General features: G+C 44.4%; 1 long non-coding RNA gene across 1 annotated transcript in view; it reads left to right on the forward strand.

Annotated features, from left to right (window-relative positions):
* Window positions 1-15,640, forward strand: part of LOC128793464 (uncharacterized) — a 40,403-nt gene extending 24,763 nt beyond the window's left edge. Inside the window, exons 2-4 of the long non-coding RNA XR_008432814.1 lie at window positions 5,501-5,597; window positions 6,518-6,619; window positions 15,577-15,640. This is a non-coding gene — a long non-coding RNA (uncharacterized LOC128793464). The remainder of the gene's footprint in view (window positions 1-5,500; window positions 5,598-6,517; window positions 6,620-15,576) is intronic.
* The last annotated feature ends 11,341 nt before the right edge of the window (window positions 15,641-26,981 follow it).

Consider the following 26,981-nt stretch of genomic DNA (forward strand, 5'->3'; position numbering starts at 1 on the left):
TAGTGCAGCAAAGCAGCAAATTAAGAGTCTCATTGAAATGTCTAAAGCAGATCTGGGCCATGTTGTCTCCAGGTCTCAAATCCTTCCATTCCTTTGGATCCTTCCCTCAAAAAGCAGCTCATAACAGGATGCTAATGCACCTGGAATTGAGCCCCACATGTAAACTACATGGGAGCAAGCTCATTTGCAGACCGCACTGACTTTGGCGCCCAGCTGAAATAAATGTGTACAAGGCGCTTGGTAAAACTCTGGTTCAAACATCTGCCCATATAGGATCTTGGGCTAGAGTTAAGTTTCTTCTACGGCCAGTTCCAGGATCTGATTATGTAACTGGTGCTGCTTTAGAGTTACCAGACCTGACTGGGGGAACAGAGCTTTTCTCTGAAAACCATTTTCTTAAAATTGCTAACACACCATGAGCCAGTCAGGGTGAGCTGGGCAGGCTGGGGTCTGGGACAGTGCCAGTGAGGGTTGAGGAAGAGGGGAAAGCACAGAGTAATGCTAGGGATAGAAGAAAGTGGAGTAATTGTGAATTTTCTGGGAGTTAACCAAAATTAAGAAAATTTTAAATAATTCCATGCACTCTGCCTCTGGAGCAATGCTTCTGCATAGGTAGTATCTGGCAAAGCCTCTGTGGAGAGGGAGTGTCTTTATCAGACCAAGAAATATCCATGGGACAAATTGTAGGGTACACAAACCATTCTTTAGGAACAAAATAAAAATCTCTTGAAAGATTATAGAAACCTCAAAAGACAGAACTGGAAGAGATGTATTAGATCATATGGTTCCTTGTTGGTAGAAGCAGTAATAAATTGCCCCCTGGAGATAGAGGACATCAGTTATTTCATAAAATATAGCCAAAGGGCCCAGAAGGAACAATATGGTTTAGACAGGAAAGCCTGAGAAGCATTTGATTTAGTCTTAAGAGAGAATAGCCAGACCTGGCAGACTCTGATTCCAAAAATGACATTTGAAACTACTCTTTGGAAACTCCATCAATAACGTGGAGTAACTGGGAGCTGGATCTGTTGTGCTCCTTATGGGGTAGGTGTGGGAAGGGGTTCTTTCCACATACAAAGATGTGTGTTGAAATATTCCCCAGAACAACATATGAGGCTGCAGGAGTTCGGAGTATTTTACTGCTTCTGTTTTTTGTCCATCCTGGAAAAATGGTGGTTAAGATGGAGTAATTGCTGATGGCTCTTCCAAACCAAACCTGCAGGTAATGCCATTCTCTAAGGACTAACTTGTTGCACATGGTACAATGTGCTGTTCTAAGTTTGGATCTTCAGGGGGTCTATTCAAAACATCCATGCTGGCATTTGGGGCTTGGGGCTCTTTAGGATTGGCTTCATTGTCCTGGATGGATTTGCTTTGTCATTTCCTGAGACAATAAAGCTCAGGGACAGAATTTGCGTGCACCTCGTATTGCAGCTCCTTGTTGTCTGCGTTTGGGCAAGAAATGAAACCGTGATCTATCAATATAGTGATGGACTTCGCTGTGCAGCTGTTGTGGTGGTGCTGAGCATGTTTTTCCACGTGGATGTGTGGAATAAATCACACTGGAAAGATGAATTGGAGAAAAATATGCTCAATGTTGGCCAGCAAAAGTGATCCTAGTGGGATCATTCCATCACTGAAGGAATGTGTCACAGCTCTTTCATAGGTGGCATAAACAAGTTCCTTTTTAGGCTGCTGGGAACAGGGGCAGATCTCCTGACACTTGCATTCGTTCTTCTCAATTTTATGTGTTTTGTAAGTTGGTGGTATGAGTCAGCAGAGAGGGAGCACTGTGTAGGCATGTAAGCCTGCTCCTGAACCACTGTTCTGAGGACCAACCAAAGCAAAATAACTACAAAGTGAGACTTTTCCCATCCTCATGTTAGGCCTGGCTCCTGATCCCTTATCATGGACCTCTCTCTCTTCATCATCTCTTGCCTTCTGCTTCTCTATCCCTGGAGTGCACCTCTGCATCATCTGTCCCACCCACCTGCTGCCAAAACCAACCTATCTTTGACCAGACCTTCCTGCCACCTCTTTTTACCTTTCCTGCCTCTGTCTTTTCCCTCTCATGTTATTATTAACAGTTCAACTCTTTTTTAAACATGTAATATGAAGAATTGATTCTGTGTGTGGTTCGTGCAGAGGGAGCTGAGTCTGTGAATGAAGCCGATGTTTCTTTTTCTTCATTCTCCCTTAGTTTTGCATCTATCATGCTGTTTTCAATAAACAATTAAAATAAGTACAATATTGTGGTCAGCTGGGATTTCACCTAGTCTGCTTGCTTGAATACCCCCCCACCTGTGAAATGGGAATGCCATACTCTGGAGCTGCTCTGTGATACATGGTTTCATTACGTGGCACCACTCCTTGTTTCCCCTGCACTCTCACTGTTTGAAATACTGAGAGGAGCAAACCAGGGGCAAAGGGGAAGCCATAGATTTAGGCCTGGCTTTGCATGACCTCATTGGCTGGGTTTTGTTTGCAGACCCACGGGTGCTTGAGATTCAGGTCATTCCTCTGAATCCCCCTGCAGTGGTAGGCATGTGTGAATGCATCAGAGAGGAGACATAAATGACTCACACTATGATCCATCTTTATTTCAAATAGTCCTCAGCAAAAGTGAGAGGGTAGCTTTTGTGTTGCAAAACCATATTGATTTAATTTTTATTTTGCCAAGCTGGGTGTGGTTTGGGAAGAGGTACTTTGTATCTTATTATCTATCTATCTATCTATCTATCTATCTATCTATCTATCTATCTATCTATCTCCCAGAGGGTGAGAGCAGCACAGACTGGCAATTTTCAGTTTGGCCAGCTTCTCAGAGGAAAGCTAACAGATCAGCTGAGAGGAAAAAAAAGTCAACTACCTTTGTCCTGTGGCTTTCCCCCTGTTGTTTCCATTTCTGAACAGGCATTGTCATCTTGTCTCATTAGAGGTAACACAAGCTGAAGGTTAAGAAGGAGAAAATCCCATCTATTGACATATGTGATGCAAACCAGCTCTTATTTCCTTTGTAAATCAGGAATTGTGGGAAACTGTAGCAGATGTCTTGTCAACTGGGGAATCTGCTGTTGTCCTTTAAAAGGCAGCTGCTGCCTAGGTGAGCTGGTTTTCCTTAGAGCTAGAGCTGTGATGCTTCCAGAGTCAGGCTTTCAGTCTTCCCTGAATTTTGAATCACCAAAGCACCTGCAAGGTCACTTCCTGTAATGCCTTTGGATTTTCACTGCTTTGGGCCATCTGGACTAGATGAGCAAGGTGATGTCAGTGAACTCCTTTGTGAGCATCTATAGGACAAAGGGAATGTTGTGAACAGGGGAGGCAAAAATCTCAGGGCAGACTTGGGATTTCAGGTTTATTTTGAACCAAGCAATGTAACCTTTCAAATTTACAAAGCATTGTCAGTTCTTGTAATCTTTTATTAGTCTGCTTGTGTTTGATTTCTGTTTGTATTTTTACTATCTAGGGAAAAACAGATTTTGGTATCCTTTAGTCTGAACATTGTCAACTGTCATTGTAGGAATAAGGCAAGTAAAAATTCCTTATGTAAGCAAGATTTAATTGACTGGGCACTTAGGGAGAAGAAAAAAGAAGAAAAAAGGAAAATGATTAGCTGTAGCTTGATTCAGGTACCCTGTCTGTTCTGGAAATAAAGGAAAAGAGAACATAAGCTGCTACATTTATGTGATTGCACTAAAATAGCAGCTTGTGTTTACATTTTAACTTTCCATTACAAGGCTGCTGGCTGTGTAGCTGGAAGCACAGATTTGGGATATGATGAGTACCTCTTTGGTGGGCTCTGTTACAGTGCCCCAAACAACCAACACACAAATATTATCCTTTAGATATCAGTGCCAGTTTCTGAGGCCAAGACTTATGACACTGGGGATTTCACAGTGTCCTTGCAAGTGCCATAAAATGAGAATATGCAGGAAAAAAATGACACATATAGTCTTTGCTCTGTCTCTCTCAAACTGATTTTCTTTGTACAGTTAAAGTGGTCAGTGACTCTTTGTGCTACTGTTGATTCAACACTTAAGTGAAATTTTCCCTTATGTCATCTAGGGCCAGGCTCTGCCCCCAGGTCCATTTTGAGGGGTTTCCTGGTATGTCAAGTGCCTCATTAGGCTTCAAGTGTGATAAAACACAAAGCAGTATTTTATAGCCTGTCGGACCTGAAGCACCAGTTGCAATGTAAATGCTCTCACTCTTGTATCTAATTCAATCACTGATCCCTAATGTAGGTGATTCCCTGGATGGCTTCCCCAGATAGTGACAGAAAAAGCACAGCCATATGCTGGAGGAGCCAGTGGCCTTTCCTTTTTAGTAATTCTTATTCTAGTTACAAAGCTGTTCTCAGGTTAAAGGAAATACCCTCCTTCCCCTCCCCTCTCTCTAGGTTTTTGGAGAGATCAAATAAAGACCTGACTTTTGGCTGTCACTTTGCAAATCAAGCTGTTTTCCAATCTACACACAGTTATTTGCCCTTCTGTCCCTTAAAAAGCAGTGGTAGAGATCCCTGACGTGAATTCAGTGATGACATGTGAACGCTTTCTCATTAAGCAAGCCAATTTGCACTGGAACCTCGCTGCTCCTGCAGCTCTCAGAATGCAGTAAACTTTTTGTTTAATCCCAAAGGGTCTTTGAAAATAATTTCATTACAGACTATAAGATCTCCTAATGGAAACTAGGTAGATGTACCAAGAACTAGCAAACAGGAGATTTTGTGTCAAAAGAGAATTCAATTTTAATTAATCTTTTCAGAGTAATTCAATTGAGTCTTCAGGAGGAACCTATTTCTGCTTTTCCCTACAGTTCCCTACATTGATTCTGTGTATTTTAAATCTGTAACTCAGTGGGCCAAGAGTATAGCTAAATAAAAAGCAAAAGATACATATTAGACCACAGCCTGGGAAATTTGCTTGTAGGATTGGATTGGAGGATTGGATTGGATCTCTTCTTTTAACAGGACTTGTGTGTTTTGGTGAGAACAGTAAGATCTTTATGGTTTTCCTGTGTCTCATTCTCCCTCCTTCCCCCCAACAGTGCCTGCACAGGCGTACGTGTATCCATGTGCATCTGTGCAAATATTCTATTGTTTTTCATTGACAAGAAGACTTACCTTTTCTGACTCTTAATTTAAACATAAGCATTACTTTGTCACTTCCTCTGCATCCCTTTAGCAGTGCAAGAAAGAGCCCTGTGTCAGCAGGACAGGTGCAGTATTTGTGTGGTTAGTCTCTACCTGTATCTACAACCTCTAGAGGCAGATGTCAAAATTCACACATAAGTGTCAGCCTGTTTAGAAATGATTCTCTTTAAAATGGAAAGAAAATACATAGACTGTATAAACATGTAGCCCTTCTAGCTAGTTCTCTCCTGACCTCTGAACAACTAATTTCTCAGTTTCAATTTTCATTTTGTTTAGGGCTGAAAAAAAAGGATTTCTTGCCATCAATGATTTTTGATTGCTTTCAATTAAAGCACTTTTATTTCTTAGATGAGATGCCATTGGTCATGAAGGGAACACATCACCCTGATGTGCTCTGCCCCCATCCAGCTGGGGAGGGCCTGTCCTAAAAGGATGTGGTTAGAAGGTAGGTTGGGATTCACTTGCTATGAGTGTAAAAAGTACAAAGTCACATCATCCCAGAGCAGTAGTTATTTCCTGACACCCATTTTATGCAGAAGTATCTGAGGGTTTGCCACAAAGTGTTGGCCAAGTGTGTGCAGGGAGGCCCCAGCTCACAGTTCTGAGCACAGAGCCAAGTGCAGAACCTGCTCCCTCTCCCTCTCTGATTTCTGCACTAGCCTGCAATAGAAAATAAATTAATGTACTCATTTTAATTTTAGGCAAGGGAGAGTGACATATATTGCTTATCTGGCAGTGCAGGGTGCCCATATCATCTCTGACAGAGTGGGGAACATGCCAGCAAACAGAGACTGCTCTGCAGAGTGGGGGCCTGATGGAAGGTGTGCACTGCAGCTATTGAAGTGAGAGCAGCTGAGTGCTGCAAACCAGGCTTTAAATGCCCAATTTATTTCTCATTTAATTCTCCCCTTAGCTTTATTTAAAATTGTTTTGATAATGGGAGGCATTTGGCTCTGGGAATTTAGCACGGGGAGATGAGAACATTAAGAGTTTGATTTGCTGTTTCTGTAAGTATCTCTAGTATAGCTGTAGTTGTACAGTGCAGCTTGAATTCAGATGCACTGCTTCCCCTCAGCACAGTGGGTAATACATCTAGCCAGAAAGTGTCACTAGAATGGGGCAGGGAGAAAAAAGAGAAGCAAAGAGTTGAAGGGAAGAGGGTAAAAAGAAAAATGGATCAATAAAAAAATGGTAAAAATAGTAAAGGGGATAAGAGTGGTAAACAAAAATGAAGGGATAGAGCATATGTTAGAAAAAGAACAGGAGAATGTGAAGAGGTTTGAGGATGCTGGGAAATCTCATCCTTTCAAAAAATGATACTCTGGGAACCAGAGTAAGGCTTCATGTTAGAGCATTCCCTCACAGGCTGAGCAATGGCAGCAGTGAGAAGAAAAGCCTAAAAGGAAACTGAGGAGAAGAAAGAGAGAGTGCTTTTGACAGTGGATGCCGTTGGTAACAAGAAGGGAGGTAGGTGGTGCTGCTTTCTCCTGGGGTGCAGAGATGCTGATTGTCCTGCTGGGGGTTGTGAGGGATACAGATGCACAGCTGGACCTACCATGAGAACTCCCTGTTTTCCAAGAAACACATTGGAAGATCTTGACTGTATTGTACTTACGGGCTATTTATTTGACCTGCTGTAGAGACCTGCATTTCATTAAGAGAAAATATGAATCTGAGATAATAGCCTAATTTATAAAAGAAAGTATATTTTCATCATCACTTTTAACAAAGGAGTCAAACAGAGGCAGAGAAGGCCGCAGGAGGAAGCCCCATGTGTCCACTGAGCCAGCAAATCGTTTGACCCAGCAGCTATTAGTGTTTATTTTGGGGCACTCTTGAAATGTCTGTTTCAAGGCACAAGTCTGCAGAAGCAGGGGCTGCCCAGGCTCCCAGCAATGGCTGCCTCTGGTGGTTTTGCATGGGAGGTATTTATGGAAGTGATGCAAAGCTTCTAGCTACTACAAAAGCTGTACATGCTTCTGTGAAAAACACATGTTAACAATGAGAGAAACACGGGAACTTTTTTACTATTTGTGAAGAGAAACACAAGAGAACTGATTTCTTGTAGAGAAGTCTCCATAACATTAACAAGAGAGACTTGTCTCCCTAAGTGAACCAAAGAATGACTATTCTAGACTTGTTAAACTGACTAAAATTTTAAGTTTTATTTCTTTACATTGTCATTGAGAAATAAAAGGTTGTAAGGGGAAAAGAAGTATTCTAAAAGTTTTGTTCTGATTCTCATTACTCTTTCTTTTAGCTATTGTTAATAAGCTTTTCTTTACACCTTTTTAAAGTTTTAAGCCTGCTTTACCTTTCTCCTACCTCACAGCAAAAACTAGGTAAGTACATCCTAGTGAGTGCACTGGTGATTAGCCAGCACTGAACCCACCGCATTTATTTGTGCATTAGCTAAGAAATATCAAATTAACCAACCAAAACTGTAGGGATCCTTAAAACCAGAGTGTTTTGGGCAAGTTGCAAAAGGCAGGCCTCAGAGACAGCAGAACTGAGATTAGAGCTAAGCAGTAGCCGTAAGATTTGTCAGCAGAAAAATTATATAAGAAGTAGAAAAGTAAGGACAAATAGAACAATGGTCAGTGTATTAACACTTGTCTAGAAAACTCCCTAAGCTACACAAAAGTATACCTAGCGAGATGTTAGGAAGGTCTAAGCTTAATAATGGAGCTCTGTGCATTGTATCTTAAGGCTTACAAGCAGGTATTGTATTGGAAATAAGCGAGAATGGTTTTAACCAAAGGTATGTGTGCTTACAGTGGTTGGACAGAACTACTGGAAATATGCTTTTGCCTTGTGTGATTGGTCAAAAAGCTTTTAAAGTAAATTGTAACATTGAGTTCTTTGTCTGCTGCCAGGGTTGTGAGCTGCTGGCATCTTCCCATTGTCATAACCGTGTAATGAGGCCGATGCTGGAACACAAACAGCTCGAGACGCGTTCCTCAGCAGTCCCGTCCCCTTGGTGATTTGTACACAGACCCCAGGCTGGTGATACAAAACCCCCACACTGGCACTGAGACACGGAGTCACTGCTGGAGCTGTCCCAGCAGGGACCGATCATGGAAGTGTCCCCACGGTCCCTGCACAGGCAGTGACACCCTGACACCTAGCAGGGTGTGACAGCACACGTGCAGCACCAGTGACGGGCTCCTGGCGTGGGCCTGTGCACCTGCAGGTGTTGGTAGAGGCTGTAATTGGATTTGTCAAGGCCTTGGACTCCTGTGGGCCCAGGGAACGAAGCTGCCCTGTCTGTGCTCAGGTGTGTGTGGGCACATCAACCCTCACTGCCTTGGTACCCACGCTGGCAGGCAGGGAGCACAGCTAATGACTGCACAGAGGAGTGAGGAGCACGGGCTGTGGTGTCCAGCAAATGCCTGGGGTTGTCTGTTTTGACCACACAAAGAGCTGCATCTCTTGAAAACAAGACAGATCAACAAAGGTTAGGACTCTGTGTTCAGTTGCTTTAATTACTGTGGGGATACTTGGATTGAGGAAAACTCAGTAAAAATATAAAATCCTGGCAATATCCCTGAATGATTCTCCAGAAATGTGGTTAGGAAATTAGATGAATTATAGGGAACCCAGAGGAAGACCACAGCAGTGTTCAGAGCACTCAATGGCAGGCTGCAAATAGGAGCCATCTTTTTCTAAAATTAAAGTGACGGAGAAATATTAGGAAAATCTGTATATATTTGATGCCATTGTATGGTATGGCTAGCATCTCATCTGCTACCTGTTAAGGAGCAATGTTTAGTTACAGCTTCCTATTTACTCCCATCCTTTTCTATTTGAGCATGTGTAATTTAAAATCTTTTGAAAAACTAGCAGAGTGAAACAAACTGACTGAAGCACACAAGGTTATTTCCTTAGAATTTGGGCTTTAATGGCATGCAGAAAGGGGCTTGCTTAATTTCCTTCAGGTTATCTTTGATTTTACATGGTTCCTTTGAGTCCAGCTTCATATTAAATTGTCTTGGGAAGGTAAAAGGAATCACAGTTCCTAGGAGGAGAGGGGCAAGTCCCCTTCTGTGTACCACAGGGACTGGGGGGTGGCACCAGCACTGCATTGGGCCCTGTTTGTGAAGGAACATTTCCAAAGATGCTGTGTGTACTGAGCAGGGATAAAATGAAGAACTATGTCAGTCCTGTAATTTTTGCAGAATAAAGAGGCTTCTCCTCCACCCCACCCCCATCTCACAAGCATTTGGCTTAAAATGTGCTCTGACTCACTAGCCAGGTGGCTGGTAGGAAGCACAGAGCTCATGTCTCTGCCAGGGAGGGAGGCTGCTGCTCAAAGCCCTTTCTGGGAGTGCACAGAGCCTGGTGCAGGGCTGGGATTTGATGCTCTGGGATCTTCCCTCTCTCTCAAAGCCACAGACTTTGCCTGGTGTGCCATGCCTGTTTTAAAAACCTCTGGGTTGCTTTCTTATGTTTCTTGTTGGGGTGTGAACCACCAGCCTCATGCCTTGTGTTCCTGCTGAAGCTGTTAAACCAAATTCCTGACTCGTGCAAAATACCCTTTTCTCTCCATCCAATGCAGGGCTTAGCAACACACAGCTGTCCCAGGTGACTTTCTGAGAGGATGAGCAATCTCCTAATCCACTTTCCATCAGCATCCTGCTCTTCAGCTGTGTTGGTCATACGGCTGAAAGGCATCTGAACGTCACTGGTAGAGGTGACGTGTCAGGTGCAATCTTCTGTACAGCCTTTGGCAGATGCAGTGGCAGGATCAAAGGTCTAAAGCTCTGGTAAACAGGACATAGCAAAGATAAACGGTCTTAAATAAAATGCTCTAACTCAGATTTTGTGGATGGGCTCATCCTCATCCTTACTTCAGGATTAGGTTTTCTCTTGCTCCCTTTATTCCTTTGTTTTTCAGCTGGCTTTGCTGTGGGTTTTCAGGAACATTATTTCTGTTTAGGAGGTATAAAATAAGCAATTAAAATCCTTAGTTCTGTAATTTGCCGTGTCTTGGCAAAGCCTGCCAGTGTCCCCACTGAAGGCATTGCTGGCTCTCCAGTGCAGATGCAGCTGGCAGGGACAGGGCTCTTGGGTGGGAACTTAACGTGATTAATGCTGGTGAACTTAAAACTTTGAATTAACTCTTTTGAAAGTTGAATTTACTTTTCAGACTTCTCTGGATCTGGACCTCCCTGAAGGCGCCCCAGTAGTTCCAAGGGTGCCATTAGCCCATGGGGCTGGAAGTTCTCCAGGGCATGGATCATTTCATCCCACAGATGTAGTGTGTGTCTTCCCAAAGGCTCTGACCCCACAGGCAGCTCAAGGAGCTGTGCAGCACATGCACTGTGTAACTGCAATAAGTTACATGAAAGTAGGAAATAGGAGAGATTTTATTTTTGTTGGTTTTTATTTTTGATAGTCTTCAGAATAACAGAAGTTATTTTTCTCAAGCTGTCAAGGAAAAAATATTGTGTTGAAGCAGAGACTGAGCTTAAGGCAACTCGGGTGGAGCCGGAGCTTTCAGCAGTTCCCCATGTGCAAGCACCTACTTGGGCTCTTGGCTCTGCCTGCCCTCTGTTCCAGCCAGGTTTTGTCCAGGAGCTGGGCATGCCCAAGCAGAAGAGGACTGGGACACCGGCACATCAGGAGCTGTTGGGAAGAGATGAGGGATCTGGACACTGCTCCATCACCAGGCAGTCCGTGGTACCTGGGAGCAGAACGCGAGGATTTCTCCTTTCATGCCTCTGTTCAAGGAACAGCAAGGAGGCACCAAAAGCTGTGAACTCACTACTGAGCAGCGTGTTCTGCACTTCTGCAGCAGCCAACAAACACTGAACAAGGTTCAGCTGAGGCTGGGCCTCCAGGGATTGGTTTCACTGTGGGAACAGAGAGACCCAAAACTTCTGTCATTATAGAAAAAGGAAAGAAAGAGATGTGAGCACAGATGTTTGCATGATTTTATATTTTGGAAAGTACAAAGGATCTGTAAACCTGCCAAGGAAAAGGGTTAAGCTCGGTTTTGCATCTTTCTTTTAGGCAAGCAGGCAGCATGCATGGAAGCCTGCTTGGAAGCACACTTCAGATGGAAATGGCACCACTACTACTTGGCAGTGGCTGATCTTGTCTCTGTAACATGCTGCAGTCATAGCCAGGCAGTGCTTCATGGCAGGATGGCAAACACAGCCCTGATTTTGTGCAGCCCCGAGTGTGAGAGGGATGGGGAGAGCGGGCACTGGGAGCGCCCTGAGCCCCTCTGAGCTCCCTGATGGCAGCTCTGCCCCGAGCACAGACCTGGCTTCAGTCAGATGCTGTTGTCTATCTGACATGTGAAACGTCTGAATCGGGTACAGTGTTAACAACTGGCACGTTAACAGCCCATTTGGAATCTCAGGGGAAAACACAGCCTTTGGAGCTGATACAGTGTATGGTGGGGGAGCACAGGGACATGCTGGAACGTGGTTGTAGCTGTTAATAACAATGTGGTTTGCTGGAACCTGAGGGGTTTATTAAAAGCTGCTCTGTTTCACATTTTGTCTACCCATATCTATGTTTTACTAAAAAAGTGACATGTGAAATGTAGATTTGGATACTTCAAAACTACCTAGTCCCAAAGCATTGACTGAGATGTGAATGCCTCAATTTCATCACTCTTGAGGATACCTTCCTGAACACAGACATTGGAGATATAATTTCTTACTTCAACCACTGCCAAATGATGGATACTTAACAATGCATGTGTCTAAACAGACATCAATATTTTTCCAGCCATGTTTTATGACTGTTATTCTTGAGACTGATCATAGTCTGAGGGACAGGTATGCCAAAACTCCTTGGTAAAAAACTTAAGAAACTTTGGAGTTTGAAATAACTCTATGAGTGTCTGCCCATTTCCCTGTCCATTTCCCCACCTGTAGCCTTGTCCATCCTTGGCCTGGCCAGCCAGAGGGAAGCAGCATGTTGGATGGCAGAGAAAGAAGCACCTTCCTTGGTGCTAGAAGACTGAGTCTTAGTGCTCTGCTTTGGAACAGGTAGATGAAGAGCTTGATGAGGAAGGATAAACACACCAGGAGTCAGAGTACCCAGCAATCCCCAGGAATGGCCTGCCCCAGGTGAAAGGAGCTGCAGGGATGCAATGGCCATGCCCTACCCTGAGTGGGACCTAGCAAGAAGTCAGCAGATCCTCCAGATTTGCATCAGCAAAATCACAGATGGAATTGTATTTTCTGAAATTTTTGAAGGAGCGTACAGCTCTGCCAGCAGAGTGAATGCAGTCAGATCCAGCACAGCAGCAGAGGGGCTGGGACACCATTTTATTCTTTTTCAGTTTTTAATAATTCTGGGCTTTAGCACTCCCAGTTATTATTGCAGTGGCTGACAGGGGACCTACGGGAAAATCCAGTCTTATTGAAATTGAAAAGGTCAGTTTTGTTGAGCATTTCCATGGTGAAAATAGGGAGTTAAATGTATTCAGACTTCTCAAGCTACTCAGCTCCATGGTTGGACTGACCAACTGGAAGAATTTCTTGCAAGCTATTGTAATAGTATCTCATTGTACAGCTTTTGTATGTGGGGTGGGCTTGAGGGTTTTGTCAGAAAAATAAAAATTGCTGGCAAAATTGCTGTTCATGGACAGACTGCTGCCAGGAATCTTGTGGCATGCTCTGAAGGCAATGGGAAGGCAGCTTTTCAGTATTTCCATTTCTGTCTCACCTGGGACTTCTGCTGACTGTTCCTTTAAAGGGTGTTTTGTACAAACATTCCTTCATTTGTCTCTGTCAAGTGTCACCTGTGACTCTGCTGTTTCCCCCTGATGTCAGTGAGGTCTTTTCTCTCTGTGGGTTAGTCCGTAACAGGATACATTTTATTAGGGCCCAGATTGATTCTGGTTAATTGTTCAGGCGAGTGTGATCTCTCTATCATTCCCTGAACACTGGATGGCATTCACAGCTCCTGCCTCAAGAGATGCAGGCCCCCTTCTCTGAGGTGCTGCTACACCTTGAAAGGTTCCTTTTTGCTGTCCCGCACACTCAGAGTCCGTCCGAGTGGCGCGGCTAGATGGGCGCGGCAGGCGGCAGAGGGCACTCCTGTGTGACCCCGCAGGTTTCCACGTGTGCTTCCGAAGGAGCGAGGGACAGCGACCACTGAAGAAAGGAGCCTAACTCTCCTCCGGGGTTTATAATTCAGAAGTTTATTGAGAGCTCCCCGGAGCCCCAACTGCTTCTAAGGAAAACGAACAGACGAGAGCACTGAGAAGGACTCGGCAATGACTGCTGAACAGGGGAGTGGAAAGGGGAGGGGACTCCTCAACGACCAATAGGGTAAACTCGAGGAGTGGCTCTCGGGATTAATGACACAGACATCAAGTTATCAGGGAAGGTAGGGGGAGGGACCCCGGTCCTTGCCCAATCACTCGACGCCCTTGATAGAAGCTTCCAGATTGCTGGGATGGGACGCCGGGTGACGGACAAGGCACCAGGGAGGAGACAAGGGAATGACTCAGCACTTATGCTGAATTAGGGGATGGGTTTATAGGGGATTGACAAGGGCAGTACCATGAGGATAAAGAGGGGTTACAGGGGCAAACCATTTTTCAAACTTAAATGTACAGAATATGATAACTAAAATACACGGAACACAATACAACACCTTTTCCTGTCTGCAAACTTGCAGGAATCCCTGCCCCAGCAAAGGACACTGGAGCTGAAGAGACTTCTCTCTGTGCAGTAACACATTTCTTGTTCAGTCATTGTAACTAAATGCCCAGTCCTGCTCTATGAATTTTCAAATAATTCATCAGTCTCATACGCTTTCTTTATTTCTTCTTCCTTCTGCTTGTTACTTAGGTGCCATGGGCATAAAAATGGAGATCTTCCTTTTTAAAAAGTTCATCTGCTCCTACCACTCGCTGCTAATTAGTTCTTTCTTCCCACAATTTTCATAAAGCTCTCTCAGTAGCCAGGTATGGTGGCATCTCCTACAGGGTTTCTTACCTTTTGTGGTGTAGGCTGTCTCTGTGTAACTCCTTCAATGATTACATGGAAGGGGGTCCTGTCACCTCCCCTGGTTTTGTAGACATCATCATATGTGTGAATTATCAAAAAGGTGTAGAGAAGCAATTGCACTGGGAAGGGAGTGTTCTCCTTCACAGCCAGGCTACGAGCCCTGCCCCAGTGTCTGATACCGTGGATTCAGTGTGATTCCAACAAAGCCCTGAGTATCTTGTGCTGGATTCCAGCTCAAAGACTCTCTGACAGCACAGGGGATGGGCTGGCAGTGGCCTGGCGGGCTGGTGTCACTGGTGGCTGTCCCCATGGGAAGCTTGGACAGCAGTGGGGCAGTGTGAGACTGCTGCCCCCCACTCCCACTAGCCCACTCCCCTGGACGAGGAGCAGGGAGAGCATGTCAGTGAGAGACTCCCTGCAAAGACCAGGAATGAAATTATTTTATTTTATAACTTTTTGCATGGATGTTTGTACCTTGAGATAATCCCTGAGCAGGTGAGGCACTGCTTGGCTGTGCTCTGGAGCCCTGCTCAAACTTGTGGATTTTGGATGTTGCCACACTGGCCTGTGCAGTTTGTACAGGCAGCAGACCCTTGAGAAGCAATTGTCATGTTAAAGGGAGACCTGCCTGGGTTTTATAACCTTGGATCCATGCCCTTCCCTCCCTGCTACCCCTGACTCTTTATCACAACTTCTCCCTCTGCTCTGGTGCTGCTCACCCCTGTGCCAATTAAGTAGCTTTTCCCTTGGTATAGCAAGAAGCTGGGAATAGCTGAATCTTGTATTTTACTTGCAAGACACAACTGTATGTAAATCGAGTGAATTAGCTTTGGTTGGTTTTTTTTTTTTTTTTTCTTTTTTTCCCTTTCTTTCTTATTTTTCTTTCTTTTTGCCGACAGTAGACTGCAATATGTATACCATGGTAATCCTTGTATAATATCCTCAGGGTTTTTATAGCTCCCAGTTCTCCTACACCCTCGTACCTGCCAGTTTCTCAGTGCAGTACCACACACCATGTGTGTAGCTGCTGGGAGGCTGGGCAGTGCTCCTGGTCTCACCTCCATGCCCACTGCTTCAGGCAGAGTCCTCTCTCAGTAGGTTTTCCCCACATTGCACATGCTTTTAACATCCTGGCCTAATGGTTTTTAGCCATTCCAGCTGATGTCAGAGGGGTTCTTCAGCCTATACATGTAAGAGCTGTTTCATTTTGCATTCAATGTAACATAAATTGAAGACTGAAGACCTGGAAAACCAATAGATTGCAAACTTTGGTTACTTTTACTTTGGTTTGCACACACATGCACGTTCTTGCTTACTGACAAGGGTTGGCTGTTTATTTCTCAGGCCAGGCAATTTTGCTGTTAAAATCTGCAGAAGTCTTTTTTTTTCAAAAACTGATGAGCACCCACAAGCTGGTGTGCATGACTGTTCTCTATTTCCCAGGGATGGAATTAAATGGAGTCAGCAAACCTGGAAGAGGCCAAACTTCCTTAACATCAGTTTCTCAGTGAATATGGGAGGGAGGGAGGGAGGGAAGGAAGGAAGGGAAGGGAAGGAAGGGAAGGGAAGGAAGGGAAGGAAGGGAAGGAAGGGAAGGAAGGGAAGGGAGGGAGGGAGGGAGGGAGGAAGGAAGGAAGGAAGGAAGGAAGGAAGGAAGGAAGGAAGGAAGGAAGGAAGGAAGGAAGGAAGGAAGGAAGGAAGGAAGGAAGGAAGGAAGGAAGGAAGGAAGGAAGGAAGGAAGGAAGGAAGGAAGGAAGGAAGGAAGGAAGGAAGGAAGGAAGGAAGGAAGGAAGGAAGGAAGGAAGGAAGGAAGGAAGGAAGGAAGGAAGGAAGGGAGGAAGGAAGGAAGGGAGGAAGGAAGGAAGGAAGGAAGGAAGGAAGGAAGGAAGGAAGGAAGGAAGGAAGGAAGGAAGGAAGGAAGGAAGGAAGGAAGGAAGGAAGGAAGGAAGGAAGGAAGGAAGGGAGGGAGGGAGGGAGGAGAACAAGCTCAAAAATTAATAGTTTGCAGCTGGCCTGGGTCATCTCCTTTCACATGGGAACTGTGCATGCTTACAGAAAGATGGCACAGCCCAGTACAGGGAGGGAAGGAGAGGAATGATCCCCATTGTGAGGGTAGAGATGAGAAGAGCAGGGTCATTGAGGAAGTCAGGATGAAGCAAGGAATCTCTGGCAGAGCTGGAGCTCACTGCAGAGTCCCAGCACACCAGTGCCTTATCTGGAAGATCATTCTTCCCCCTTGTTAATAGTGAATATGATCTTTCAAATAAGATTTTATGTTTGTTTACATTTAATAGCTCATCCTTCAGGAAGGACTCAATCCTGCTTGGTACTACATCAGTTTGGGCTGATTTAGATCTGTTGGGAGCTAAGGATGCTCCTCTTTTCCTAAACCAAGCCCTTCAAGGAGCTGATGCTATTGACAGATTACCATTTATAGCTCTTTATTGCTTACTGTAGGTTTATTGCAAACTCCTTTCCTGCTTAGTTTTCCTTCCCTCTCTCAGAGCAAACATAATGTACAGCCTATGTAAATATAAAGCATTAAGCAATTACTGGCTTATTTCAAATGCAGCACTAATAATATATCATTTCTGGAAAGCACAGCTTCCCATGTCGTCTGGTACAGCACTCACTGAAAGGGAGCTCAGCCATTACTGCTGTATCCCTGAGTTATTACTCACCCACCCCAGGAAACAAAGGGGAGTCCCAGAGGTTAATGTGGTTAGTAAAGCAATTTGAGGAAGATGAGCTTGAATCTGCTTACGCAGTGCACAGAGGATATTTAAACAGCAGACTTCCATCTCCTGCTCTGCAGCTCCTGCATCGCTGCCGTGCTTCTGCAGGGAGTGCCAGGCTGCTGCTGGAATGAGGAGCAGCACCTCTGAGAATCTGCTGTGTCTGAGATCCCCCAGGCAAATTGCCTGGCACCAGTTCTAAGAGGCTCCATGTGGGTTCTTGCTGAAAATGAAGAATCCTGAGTTTGCATGGCTGTTGTGTGTTTCTGTCCTGCTCAGCCCTGGGAGGCAGCCTGGAGTGGCCTGGTCAGTGCCAGGTGAGGGAGGAGGGCAGCAGTGCCAGGGGATGAGGGGCAGCTGCCAGCTGAGCACCCAGCCTGCTTCCCTCTGCAGTGCACACCCTCTCTTGGAGGGTGTTAAATTTTTTAGCAGGTGCCAAAGGCACGTTGGTTGGGCAGGCTCAGCAAAGTTTGTGCTGCCTGCGTTGTGCCTGTTCAGTGGGTAAACAGCAGAATGGATCTCCAAAGCTGTCAATCCCGTGCCTCCACTGGCACTGCAGTGCCTAAAAAAGATGTTTTTAGAGAAAGGTACAGATGCACTGTGCTTCCTTGGAACACACAGTTGAAAAAAAGTTAGGATGTGCTCAAAAGCCAGTCTGTAGTCTTCTTTTCTCCACCTAAAAAATCCACCTTCTGAACTTCTGAAGTTCATTTGGTAAAATATTGAAATGACTGCATTGTGGCTCCCTGCTGGAGGAGGCTCCAAGTGACTCAGGACACACGTTCCCCTCTGAGCTCTGCCAATGCCCGTGCCCTGTGCCATTTTTTCTGCTTTAATAGGTTTGGTTTTGAATGGGAGTGTGGCTGGTTCCAGCCCCCTGCTGAGCCTGCTCTGGAGCCTGGCCTTGCGGAGAGGGGCTGGCCAGCCCTGCCCGTGCCAGCCCCGCATGGCAGCGCTGGCTTTTCCTTTAGCACTGGAAAATGAGCTTTTACTGATGGATTTTTGGCTGGTCTTTTCCAGGCATTTGGCTCGCAGCTGAGCTAGCTGTCATGGCAGTAATGGGGCTGCCTATGATCCTGATAAGGGGTTAGTTTGCTGACGGATTATCTTGCCCTTGCCTTTTGCACTTGGGATATGAAGAACGTGCTTATGTTTTCTGAAAATATCTGATCCATAATTCCAGTTTGGGAGCCATGGTGTATGGGCATGCTTAGATATGAAGGTGTGGTAAGACAGAGAGACAAATCACAGTAGTGGGCTGAGCTTTTTATCTTTGAGTCTTGTAAAATTTGGAGTACTGTAGGGCACATCTTTGGTGCAGTGTCCAGATTTAATTTGTATTTGTGTAGGAATAAGCAGTGCTCACTTATCTCTGCAGCGTTTGCCAATTACATAAACAACATTTATAATTATAATTCATTTATTTAGATTTTCTCTTGTGGGATTTCCACAAGCACAGAGAATTAGAGAGAATTAAAATAATGTGGCTAGATTACTAGCAAGGCATTATTTCAGGCTTGCTCTGACTGTATATCATTCTCATTTGATTCAGTGTGTGAGTGCAATGGCCACAGTGTAATTCTTTATGGACGTAATAAAAATCTCCCAAGCTGAACGTTAATTGACAGCCTGTTTGGATGACCTGATTATAACCTGCAGCAGGACCAAGGCAGCTTTTGTTTCTGGGGAAAATAACTAAACTTGGGGCACCATGAGCAATTCCCCACTAGCCATCTCATAATGTGCTTGTCTTGGGAACATACAGAGATTTCCAGTGCTGGGCTTGTACCTTTGTTAAATTCAGAATTTCAGTGCATTGAAGCAGAAGTGATCAATAGTTTTACACATCTTTCTCTCTTTTTGATGTGCAGGATATGCTGAGCAGGGCTGAAAGATGCAGCTGTTATTCAATCCTTTGGGAAACACTGGCCTGCTTTGGTAAAATGATTTTTTTTTGGAAGAACATTTTTGATTTCTTGTAGAAGCCTTAGAAGATGGAAAAAGAAATATTTTTAGTTCAGAACTGGGAAAAATTAAAATATTTTTAACATTTCCTTAAAAAGCTGACTGCTTCAGTAGGAAAATCCCCTACATTCTGCCATTCCCTGTTCTGTGGTCTGTTCCTTGAACATCCTTCACAAAAATCCCCAACACATTCATAAAAGAAAATTAGAAGGAAAAATTTCAAGCAGCCTTGATATTTACAAAGGGAATTTTTATCAGCTCACAGTTTCCAGAAGAAAATCTCGTTCCTGCAGAAGCAGTAACCCAGACATATCTCTTCTAATGACTTTCAGCCAGGAGCATCAGTGTGTGATGAATTGGCCCCAGGCTGTGCAGGGAGCGGGACACTGATAGCGCTGCGAGCGGGGCAGGCTGGCAGATAGCCTTTCCCACGTCCTGCAGAGGGAATGACAAACCCCTCTTATTTACTGTCCTTAAATAACTTAACCCAGTCCAAAGCTCCCCTCTGTACTTAGCCAAAGCTCACAGTGAGTTACAGTAATTCCAGTGGGTTAACTGGGAACGTTAGGACTGAGCCTTGTGCCAGGACACCAGGATTAAGCATCCAGTCCTGATGGTTTGTAACTGGGCCTGGAGAGGAGACATCCTTCTAATCTGCTGCTCTTCCAAGGGTGGCAGAACCTCTGGGCTGCCCCTGTGGGCTATTGGGGCCACTAAATGGTTCATTATTCTGTAGAAAGAGCACATGGGAAAATGGGAGGCTGGGAGAGTTCCTGGAAAGAAGAGTCCCAGCCAGGTGCCCACATCTTTGGGTCTGATTTCTGCTGGGAGTTAGGCATGAAAGGAGCCTGCTCTGTCCATGGTGGCAGTCAGACACTTTCTCAGGGAACATTTTAATGAAATAGGTAAAGTCTCCTTTCTGGGGGAAAGTTGATTCACTGACATTTTCTGATGCAACATGTTCTGTCAGAAAATCCCTACCTACTGTGAATTAGAGGGCTGGTTCTGGCCTCTGTGCTTCAGGCTTATGTTTGGATATCAGATAGTGAATTTTTACCAGAGTGAGCAATTCCCTAAAAATCACTTGAGCATTCTGGCAGTTTGTAAGATGGGGAAGAATTTTAAAAATGCTTAGGGGCAAATTTTGTGTGTGGTGTACAGGGAATTTTAACACATAATAACTGCAACTAGGTGAGTATCTCACTCGGGTGGAAATTTACTTCTTCATACCTTGAGATTATAAATCAGGGTGTTTCTTTGTGTCAGCCTTGGGGATTTTGCCTTTTTTAGATCTCAACTTTGTGACTAAGTGGAAGCAGATGAAGTTTGTAATGCACAGAGAAGGGAAATTTGCACTGCTCCTTAAATCAAACAGGGCTGAAATAGCTCAGGAAGGCTTCTGTGAGTCAGCAATGCTACCCTTTCCTAAAAAACCCATGGTAATCAAATGTAATGGTTGTGCTGGGAGCTGAATGCATTTCAAATGGGAATTAGACCTGTGTAATGAAGATAGTGGGGCATAATTAAGGCACTTCATAACTGAGATTGCTAGATGTGCATGACACCCTGACTTTCAAGGCATCTGCCACATTCCTCCCCAGTTACCTTAAGAAACGATTTGGGACAGAGGAGTGAGGAAGGTAGGCCTTTGACACAGTGGTTTAGGTAGGGCAGTGCTGTGATTTGATGTTGACCATCTGGTGGTGCCTAGTGTTTAACAGGACACTGGGCTCTGAACTGCACCGTGGACCAGAAGATTATTTTAGAGTGCACCTAATGCTTTTTCTCTTTAGAAAGTTTTGATTCCCTGAGGAAAGATCAAGAGCAGTCTAATCCAAATTAAACCCACGATCCCCACATGCTGGAGATGTGAAGGGGCTTGGCACCTGCTGCTTTGGTCTCCTGATGCCTCTCCAGCTGAGCTTGCTCTTGGAGACACTGCTGGAACCATGTGCAGGACTGCCTCCCTCTGTGCTGCTCTAGCCCTGGGTAGGTCTTCCAGGGGGAGTGAAAACGTCTGAAGGCTGCTCTGAGTGTCTCTGGTGAATGCCAGCCTCCAGAAGAGTACCACAAAGGACAGCAGGGCCTAGGAATGGGGACCATGGACCTGGGAGGGGACACTGCAGAGTTTGGCACATGAAGAAAAGCTGAGAGAAAATGTAGGTACTATGCTACCAAGATTAGGAGGAGTTAAATCCTGCCAGCAAAATACTCTTTATTAGAGTTGACTGTAAGATCTGACATATTTTAGAGGTTTTGATAGTGACTGAGACATGGATAATTTGGGATGAGAACTTTTGTTGACTTTGACTTCCAGACTGCTCTTAGCAACAGGAGCAAGCATGTGGGATGCTTTATATAGTTCTAAAGGTTTACATAGTTTATATATATTTTTGAAAGTTATCAGATTTCCCAAAATTTTTCCATCTTTTTAAGTTTCCTCCTTTTCACCATATCTTGACTTGAATACAGAAGCTGTAATAACATAAAAATTTCCTTAGCTCTTACACCACCCTAATCTGACAAAACAAATAGATCCACATTATTACACTCAAAATGTAAGGTAAACCCAAAAACCCCAATTAGCCTTTCTCACTGCTAAGTTGACATGGGAGGGATGAAGATAATACTAAAAAAAATGTTAGTTTTAAAAACCTTGTGTAAGCTGGATAAGTTGTTCCTAGACAGCACTTGCAGAATACAATGCCAATGACAAAAGAGTCTCTGCACAGAAAATTGTGCAAGAACAGAGAAGCAGAACAAAACATTACCAACAGATCTCTGTAAAATGCATGTTTCACTTCAAAACAGCTGCTGCAATAATTTTCTTCTGATTTTGACCTTTGTGAATTTAACATTACAGAGCTGTAGCTGTAGCTTTGGATACAGGTGAAGACAAAAACCTAAAAATAAACCTAATTTGTTCCAAGACAGAAAGCTGAGTTCTGAGTAACTTCAATGTGCAATTACAGGTGTGCTCAGGTTCACTTGACTAGTTCCTGTAGAGAATCAGTTGAGAACACTTGCAGTGTTAATTTAAAGCTAGTAGCAGAACTTGCCAAAAGACAAATCAGGCAGGTTTCCTGCAGCTTTATATTGCTCCAGAAGACTTCTTCCAACGGAGTAGTTTTCTCCTCCTGCTTATTCATTAATTCTGCAGTGCTGTGCCTACTGTCAGAATGAGGTGTGGGGGTTTGTCAGTGGATATTATTATGGCTATAAGCCATGGAAAGCCGGGTGGTTGTGAGCCAGGCAGTGGGGGTGGGCTGCTGGGAATGAGGTGTGGCATGGCTGTGTCCTGGTGTCCCTCCCCACACTGGCAGTGCCTCTGCTGGATCCCAGCAGGCTGCTGGGCCATGGGCCTTGCACTCTGCTGGCTCAGAGGGGTCCTGGTGCCTGCAGGGCTGTGCTGCTGTGTTTCAGCTGAAGAGTCATTACTCAAAAGTGGTTTCCAGGAGCTGGAGGGTTTGGGATGGCAATGAAGGGCTCCTCCCACTGCCTGTTCTTGAAGGGGCTTCCTTCTGGAGGGTTTGGAGTAGTCTCTGTGCAGCTAACACAAAAGTAGTGCCCAAGAAACATGGCTAGACAGTCAGAGGTGACCAACATTTGTTTGTGGACCAAATAAATGTTCAGGAAGGGAGCATTTTAAGGACAATGACACAAGCTTGTTTGATCTTAGATTTCAGTTAAGAACAAATAAAATTATACTGCTGGTCAGTCAGAGATTTCTCTGATCACTTTAAGGCATTGCCTAAGGCAATCTATGAATCTATGAAATCTGTGAATATTCAATGTGATGACCTCTCTTATAATATTGCAATCACCTGAAAATACAAATCATGGAGGTTTTTTATCCTTGAAGTATGATTTGTGTTACATTATTTTTTTTTCACTTTGATTGACTGGCACATCTTGAACTCAAATATTCAGTGGTTAACATTCCTTGATCATTTTATGTTGATCTTGACTATGCCTTTCTCATCATAGGATTGATTATTGAAGTAGTTGTGTGAACTCATGCTAACCTGGTTTCAGATTATTCCAGTGGTTTGAACTTTTTTTTTCCTCTAATAAAACCCCTCATCTGCAGTGTCTGTACAAACTGGCTCTGATGCCTCTTTTTGTGCAGGGCTGGGGATGCTGGGTTCCACACTGCTTCCTATTCCGTCAGCTGTGGACAAAGAAGCCATTTGATTCCCTGTGTCTTTTCACCAGAGCTAGCTGGCTAGCTTTTATTTAGCATTAGGCTAAATAAAAATCCTCATTCACAGTTCCATGTAGGCCCATTTTCTAGGCTTTGACCTTTCCCACTGTTCTCCTTCAGACCCTTACCATGTGGTCCAGGTCCCTCCTGAAGGACAGTGCCCCACGCTGCTAAGCTTCCCCAGCAAACTGCACAACTTGTAGACTCTCCCTTTTGTGGCAGGCACATTCTTCTCTCTCTCAGGATTTTTCATAGAGCAGCACAGAGGAAAGAAAGAGAAAACAATTTCTATTTCTGCTCCTTGTTTTTCCCATGTGGAATGTGTTTGGAGAATTGTTTACCTGGGGTGATTGCTTGATTGGATTCTGGTGAGGATTGTTTGAGCCTGATGGCCAATCCAATCCAATGTGTCTGGACACTGGAGAGGAGGGTCACGAGTTGTGGGGGAGTTAGATATGGCAGTTAGAAAAGTAGGTTTGTAGTTTTAGTATCTCCTTTATATAGTATATTAGTATATTATAGCATAGTTATAATAAAGAAATCATTCAGCCTTCTGAACTGGAGTCAGACATCAGCATTTCTTCCCACCGGGTTTGCCTGCATTTACAATACCCTTTATTTATGCATGCCTGTCTCTTTCAGAATTGTGGCATTCTTGATTGCCACTCAGTATAATTTACTATAATTCTTAGATCCTTTCCTAAAGAACTTCCAATTAACCAATTTTCCTCCATCTTGTATTTCTGCAGTGAAGTATTTTTGCAGGCTCTTATTGAAATAAATTTAAAACAAACCTTCTTGTTTGTAATAGTTCCCCAGCTTGTTGGGGCCATTTGTAATTCTGATGCTGTCCTCCCACACATTTGCAGTCCCTTCTGGCTGGGGGTCATTTGCAAAGGTACTGAGAATACTCTGTGTCCTACCTTCCAGGTCAGAGCCATGTGGCATTGAGCAGAGCTGGCTCAGGACAAATCCCTAGGCAATACCTTTGTTTTGTGCATCCTTCCATTTTGAACAGTAAACAATCAATAACTCCTCCCCAGCTTGAGTCACCCTGTCTTTCTTGCTTCCTCCTACAGAAGTTTAATCTACATTGTAGATCTGTAGCGTATATAAAAATATGAGAAACAGTGTCAGAGACTTAGTAGGTTAAGTATGAGGTTTGCCCTTCTCCCTTCACCACAAGGTCTGCTACCTTGTTGCAAAATGAAATGATATTGTTTTGATATTATTTTTACATGACAGATTCATGCACAGGGCTGTTCATCTCCTTCATGTCCTCCCTGGCCTTAGAAATCACTTGTTTATTTGTTCCAGCATTCTCAGCTGCCCTTTCATTCCTCACTCTGCCACCCTCCCCCGTGTTCAGCATGGGCACTGTCACTTTCCAATTGTTCTGTGCCTCTCCATGACCCCTCCAAGGTGAATTCCTAGCGATGCCCCTTCTGTGTAAAGCCCTATGGGCTATTTACCCCAGGAATTAATTGGCTGATGCAATCACAGAGACCAGACTTGCTCAAGTATCCTTGAAACTCAGTAGCTGTGTGTTTTCTTTCCCTTCATGCAGATGGTGATTTACTTTCATCATAGGTTTTGTTGTCCACCTACTGCGGACCTGTTGATGGAGATTATCGCTCAGAAAGAAGCCTTGAAATCATCAGCATTCACCTCTGCCACACAGAGGTATGACACTCCTGGTTTTCCTCCAGTTTCCTCAGTTATTAGGGCTCTTGTGAGTTTGTGGGCCCCATGTTGGGCAGCTCCCTGAGGGCTCCCCTGGCAGGGGGGAAGCTTCCTGAAGCAGTTCTGTGTCAGGAAAAGCAGATGCACAGCACTTTTTTGGTCTTCAGGTTCTTGTTTTATTGTTCTCTTATCATGACTTCAGTACACTGTCTGCACCCACACCTTGCATGCCCGAAACCAGCACAAAAATGGCTAACAATCTCTTGTTACAAGGCCTTTTTAGTCTAATCAAAAACTAAGCTACCCAATTAAGAAGTGACACCTAAATTCTTTTTCCTTTCTAACCCAATAACTGACCCCTAAAGACTCGCAATGCGGATTTTTCTACCCAATTACAAGATACCACCCAAACCCAAGAAGAAGAAGGAAGAAGAAAGAAGAAAGGAACTCGAGACAACACCCTGTATCCTCCATCTTGTACCCATCTACAATATGCTAAAAATCCTAAAACCTAAATTTCTCACCCATGTGACATACTAAAGTACTCTCTACAATCCCTACAATCTATTTCACACTTTTGTGGTTTCTAGTTTACTTTGAAGCTTTAGAGGCCTTCTCCATGAATGAGGGTCAAAGTCAGTGTTTTCCTGGGAGTCAGAGCACCCCAGGGCAGACAGGGGGATGTTCCCCCTGCCCTGGGTTCCCACAGGTTCTTAGGTAATTTCTTGTAGCACATTCTGTGATTTCCCTGACCTTCCAGCCCACTTTGCAGAGTGACAACGCCTGCCCTGGCAGGGCTGGGCCAGGTGACACAGCCCAGCTGGGAGCACAGCAGGGACCCTGGGGTGGGCACGCCAGGGCTTTGCTGCTGCAAAAAGGCAGATCTTTGCTGCCCTCCTGCTCAGCCAGGGCTGCTCAGTGATCACACAGAAATAAGCCTGTCTTGAGTCACCTCCATCCCTTGTTCTCAGTCCATACTGAGTTAGTGCAAACTAATTACATCACAGAATCACAGAGTATTCTGGGCTGGAAGACCCACAGGGATCATGCAGTCCATGGATTCTCAGATGACCTGGCCTTCATTTTCCTTTTAGGAGGCAGAAGGCAACAGGTGGGTATCACAGACCGCCCTTGGCCTCATGCTGAGCTGCTCTGTTGCAGTTCTGTCACACGCAGCCGTGTGCAGCACAGCCAAAGCACCGCAGCTGGGAGGAAATTACAGACAAGGAAAGTCCTCTGGCCCAGCCAGTCTTTGTGATATATGAAAGAATTGTGTTAATTTATATAAAGTGGCTTTTGCTAAGGCTGCTTCTACTTGAATTTGATTTTGAAAAGAAGAAATTATTCTCCCTCCTTAATGCAGACTTTGAAATGCTTATTGCATTCTTCGTTCAGGTCGCTCGGTACCTGAAGCATCCCACTGCTTTTCTCCTGCAGATAAAATGGTGCCTTTTGTTTCCCCTTGTTCAGGCTTGACCTCTCCTCTTACCCTGCCATCCACATCTCTCTGATGTCTCAATTTTTGTGGGCTTAACTGGTGCATGAGGAAGCCTTTGTGGAGGATTTAAAGAGACCATTTTATAGGTCCTGGCATTTCCCCTTTCAGTTTCAGCCCCTGGCCTCTCCCAGCTCCAGCAGAATCCTTCCTCCAGTGTCCCAGTTCAGTCTGATTCATCTTCCTTCCAGCAAATTTGCCATGGGAGGCTCCTAATCCTCTGGTTGAGGAACTTGCATTTCCCAGAGGGCACAGGACTGATGCCAGCTTTCCTGGCCAGCTGACGTGCTCTCCTGTCTCCTACTCAATGCATGAGCTAGAAAAATCTAATAAAACTTTTACAACTAATAAAGCACTGCTACTCTCACCTGCTTTTCTCCCTGTACCTCTTTTGTATCTTCCCTTACTTATAAACCTGACACCTCATTTTCTTTCTCATCATTCTTCTCATGCTTGTCACTTGCCCATTTTCAGATTTTTCTGCACCTGGTAGATTTGATAAATGAGAATTGGACTGTTAATGATTAGATAAATTTCTGTGTGAAGACAGGATTAAGAGATCAGGATTAGCTAGTTCTGAAGAAAACTAGTTGGAGTTGATGTATAAATCAGAATTTCAAGTTAAATTACTTCCCATTTGCTGCTTTAAAAATAAAAGGACATGGGAATATTAAATTGACAAGAGAAGGACAACAATTCAAAGACTAGTTTTTAAACATATGTCATGGGTGCATGGAACTTGCTACTTGTTGTCTATCAACATATA

Source organism: Vidua chalybeata, chromosome 11 (assembly GCF_026979565.1).
Source record: "Vidua chalybeata isolate OUT-0048 chromosome 11, bVidCha1 merged haplotype, whole genome shotgun sequence".
Classification (NCBI taxonomy): domain Eukaryota; kingdom Metazoa; phylum Chordata; class Aves; order Passeriformes; family Viduidae; genus Vidua; species Vidua chalybeata.